Raw genomic sequence first — 5191 nt, 5'->3', positions numbered from 1 at the left:
CTACAAAACATCCTAAAGGGAGTTCTGTGGACTGAGAACCAACAAGAACAGACAACAACCAGAGATTGACATACGTGGCAGCATCTCCCTGAATTAAGTCAACAGAGGAAGAGTTGAGAACAGAACAAAACTATAAGAACAAACTCAGAGTATCTGGGAGATCAGTCTATGATCAAAACAAGTTCATTGTAAAAGAAGGTAAACATGTAGGAACAGAGATCCAGATAGTGAGAAGGTCACATTAATGGACTATAAGACAACCTTAAAATAGTCTGTTTTAAAAAAATCTAAAGCAGTCTTTTTAATCTTAAGTCTATTTGACTTTCTCACCTTTTAGAAGTTCTGTAGCTACACTAGTCCCTCTTTTTGCTTTGTATTTGACTTCATTATAAACTAGTTATCTCTGGTTCCCTATTTTCAGTCTTAGCAGGTTTGTTTTACTTAAAATACTTCTACAGCTTGATTGAGTTCTGGGTGGTATTGTCATGTATGGTAATTTCAGGTTGCTGTCTGCTGTTGTTGGTTTTCAGTCCAAAGAACATTCTTTAGTATTTTTTGTAAGGTTATTACAAATTAAGTTGTATATCTGGAAATGTTTTAATTTCACCATTGTATTTGAGGTACAGCTTTGCTGAGTATATGACTTTGGTTTGGCAATTTTCTTTCAGAGTTTTGTCTATGTCATCCCATTGCCTTCTTGCCTGCATGGTTTCTGCAGACAAATCAGAGCTTAGTCTTATAAGTTTACATTTGTATGTAACTTTTTGTTTTTCCTGAGCTGCTTTCAGAATTCTTAGCTTGTCTTTGAGTTTGAAATCTTTGATTATGATGTTTTTGTGATTTTCTTTTGGGATCGTTCAGCTTCTTGTATACGTAACCTTCTCATCTTTCATGCTTAAGGGAGTTTTCTTCCAACAAAATTCTCTGATGATTTACTCTGTGCTTTTTGTCTCTTCTTATTCTGGAATTCTGATCATCTATAAGTTATTCCTCTTCATGGTGTCCCATAAACTCTTAGGTTTTCTTCAGATTTTTTTTCATTCTTTTCTGATTGTTCTTCTAGCATACTGGTATTGAGAGATTCATCTTCAAGTTCACTAATTTGGGCTTTCATTGCTTCAAACCTACTCCTTTGCCCTTTCAATGTATTTTCCATTTCTGAAATGTTATTATTAATCTTTTAGGTTTCTAATAGGTTATATATTGTTTCAATATGTTCACTCTTCTTGTCGGTTTGTTCTTATCGTGTTTTCCTGAGTTCTTTTAAAGTTTTTTTCTGTGTTCTTCTTGCTTTCCTTGATCTTTCTGTGACTCCTTTGAAGGTATCATTCTTTTAAATTCTTCATCAGAATAGTTCCATTATCTTTTCTTTCTCAGAAATGTTTTCTGGCTCTGCATCTTGGTTTGAGCCATGCTTTCTTGTTTTTTTGTGTGAGTTAACATTGTCTGTTGTCTCCACACTTTGTGGTGTTCTGGGTTTTGTATTTAATTGATGATTGCAAGTTGATGTGTTCTTAGGTTCTCACCAACTGTCTTCTGTGGGTATAATTAAGTGTATGGCAGCATGTGCACAATTTTCCATTTGTCATTCATGCATCTCAGTTTAGGGTGCATTTTACTGGTATTGGTTATTGTGTTATCGTTGATCATGTGATTCTGGAGGTGGTACTGCCTCTTACCCAGTGTGTGGGGCTGCAGAGGATATATTTATGGCTGGGCTGTATGGACATGGTTTCTGTCTCCTGTCAGGTGAGGAAGACGAAGAACTACTCCCCCTCACCCCACACACAGGAAGACAAAACAGAATAAACACACAACTAACAATTAAGAGAGAAAATAATAAAGAAGAAAAATGAAATTAAAAACAGGTAGCAGCCAGAAAAAAATAACATAATAACTAAAAAGAGAAAAGAGGGACAGGGAAATGGAGCAATTAAAGAGAAAATAAAAGAAGAAGAAGAAAAAAACATAGAAAAACCAGGAAGATGAAAAGAGAAAGAGTAGAGAGTAGTAAAGGAAGATCAGAAGAAAAAGGAAAAAAGAGGGGAAATGAGAAACAAAAGAAAAGAGAAACAAAACTGGACACAGAGAAGATAGACTTCAAAGTACTGGAAAGAGAAGGAGGAAAAGAATAAACAAAAATGGTGAAACAACAAAAGGAAAAAAAGAAAAAGCAAAAATAAAGCAGTGTAGCTGTTGGACCCAGAGAGGAGAAAACTCTAGATGGCTACTATGTCAAGCAGCTCATGAGGTGGATCCAGGAGGGATGTGACAGCAGATGGAGTTCCTGTAGGCCTAGGTGTTATCTAATACTGGTCTGGTGGTGCTACATGTTCTATATGTCTGATGCTGTGATTGCCTTAATCAAGGCACCAAAACGGTGCAGCCTGACCCAACCTCACATTGGTGTGGCTCTCAATCACGTGACTCCATATTCCCTGAGATCACAGTCTCCTTGAGGGTGGATAAGGCTAGGAACTGGCCACACTTCTGTCATGGGGGGGTTGTGGAAGAAAAAGAAAGAATTGTACCTTTTCTGTTACCTGGGTGAATCTGCTCTGCCAGGTCTGTTGCCAAAGCTTCAGATGGTCATCTCGAGTCTGTCAGGAAGGTCACCAGTCAGTCTCCCTCTCAGCTTCAGCCAGCCAGCACTCAGTCCACTTCTCTAACCTTTCCTCTGAAGCTCAGGATTCAAAGATTTTCATGTGTCTGTTGCATTTGGTCTCTCTTATCTTTGTTGGCATAATGGTTATGAGTGGGACTGCTAGTTCGATACTACCAGTGGTTCTGCGGATGAGACTTTCTGCTCCTGTAAAGATTTACCACCTCAGAAACCCTATTTGGGGTCGCTATGAGTTGGAACCAATTCCACAGAACAGCCCACCACCATCTTTGTTGTAGATGGTCCGTGTGGTGTGTCAGTCTAGTCCGCCATCTTGCCAGAAATCCAATCCAAAAGTTTTCACTGGCAGATTTTCAGAAGTAGATTACCAGGCCTCTCTTTCTAACCCATCTAAATCTGGAAGCTCCACTGCAACCTGTTTAACATTGTAACAAGAAAGCCCCCAATGCCAGATGGGTGGTACTGACACATGAGGTGCATTACCAGGAATCAAACCTAGCTCACTGCAATGGAAGATGAGAAGTCTATCATTGAACCGCCATGGCCTTCTGTGATAAAAATTCTCATTCTGTCATTCTTAATATTCATATAAATACAAACAAACTAAAAAGTACTGCTCAGCATTGAAAAGACAAAGTTGGTCATACTGAAGAGAAAACAAATCCACTTATATGTTTATTACAGGAAATGAAAAAATGAGTTAGGCTAAGTGATGCCTAAAGTTTTATTCAGTAAATGCGATTTCTCCAAAGTCAGGCAGAACAAATCCAGTCATCTGAGGGGAGTATGGTAAAGAGGGTATTTGTACACATGTGGACAGAGTGTGAGGAAGTGGCAAAGGTAGTGCAGCAGCTGGGAACTAGGAAAATCAAACTCCATCCATCATCACACCTAGGCAGGATAGGACAGAGACCAGATGACCCTGGTAATCCACTCTCTAAAATGCAGTCTAAACAAGTTTTTTAAAGTGTGTATTAGATCTTGTCATTCCCCAAAAATTCACACTCACACATGCACATCTACAGCTTCAGACTCTTTCGCAGTATTTTATGGTCTTTAGGGTCCCTGGGAGTCCTGGTGTGGTGCTGTGGGTTAATGCTCTAGACTGCAAAGTCGGTTTGAACTGCAAAGTTGGTGGTTCAAGCTCACCAGTCACTCCTTGGAAACCTTCTACAGGGTTGCTATGGGTCGGTACAGACTCGATGGAACGTAACAACAACAACATGGTCCCTGGGAATGATACAATTGCTTATCCTCAACCCAGTATCTTTCTTGATCTACTCCTACATTCTGATACTCTAACTTTTTCTAGGTCCAATGACCATCTCATTCTCAGTTCTTTTATATTCACACCACTCTTTTCTCATTTCCTTGGATTCAGCATGACTCCCCACCCGGCAATTCAAGACTTTGCATATACCTTTCTCTTTGTGGAATGCTTCTCATTCAACACCTGTGCATCCTTTAGCTCTCGTAGCACAACTTACCTAACCCTCAAGCCCTCATTATATACTTTCAAGACATTACTACCTTTTCTGAAGATCTCTTTTACAACTATCATTTTCTATTTATATTTGTGTCATTATTTGATGATCATCTATTCCACCAGACTAGAAGCTCTATGAGAACAAAATTAGAACCTTTACTCACTGCGCTACAGTGCCTGGCTATAAATACTAGATCGATGAGTAAATGAATACACCTTCCCCATTGAAGGGCAGTATGCCCAGAAACATTTTTTCCCAGTTTCATTATACAATTTTTATTTATTCAAAGATTATTAAAACAACTTCCTTCAAGGGTGTCTCCTGAACACAAAATACTCCCTGGGCTGTTTGAATGACAAGAAGGTAATCAAAGAGCTTCCCAATCAGGATAGGTGATGGTAGACAGGTTAAGCATCCCAGCAAACCTGGTGAGCACTCAAGGTCAAGGACAGGGCACATCTTGCCATGTTTAAGTCATCAGGTAGAGCACAAAGGTAAAAGGCCCAAATAGTGACTGGGGCCATACTTCCAATATTCCATGACTGACTCCTCTGGGCATTTTGGCAAATTTCGGTTCCAACAAATTGCTAGCCACAGAGAAAATTCTCTGCCTTAAAATTTCCATTTAGAAAAGAGGCCTTTGATTAATAAAATCTTCATCCTGCTTTATGGTTTGATTGATTTTACACATGGATTGCAATGGCTCTATGCCTTGGCTTCCTCATCCTCTAATGAGAAGGAACATTTCTAGGTTCTATGTTGTTGTTGTTAAGTGCCGTCGAGTCGGGTCCGACCCATAGCGACCCTGTACAGGGTTTCCGAGGGTGTAAATCTTTACGGGAGTAGAAAGCCTCATCTTTCTCCCGCGGAGCAGCTGGTAGTTTCGAACCGCTGACCTTAAGGTTTGCAGCCCGATTCGTAACCACTACGCTACAGGGGCATCAATAACAGTAACAACAGCAGCAACTAACAATTACTAAGCACCACTTTCTGACAGACTCTGTGATAAGTTCTTTACACATACTGTCTTTTTTAATCTTCATGTAAACTAGATCATGTTGATCACCTGCTTAAAATCTAA

Source organism: Chrysochloris asiatica, unplaced genomic scaffold (assembly GCF_000296735.1).
Source record: "Chrysochloris asiatica unplaced genomic scaffold, ChrAsi1.0 scaffold00232, whole genome shotgun sequence".
Lineage (NCBI taxonomy): Eukaryota > Metazoa > Chordata > Mammalia > Afrosoricida > Chrysochloridae > Chrysochloris > Chrysochloris asiatica.
Note: the sequence above shows the minus strand (reverse complement) of the source record.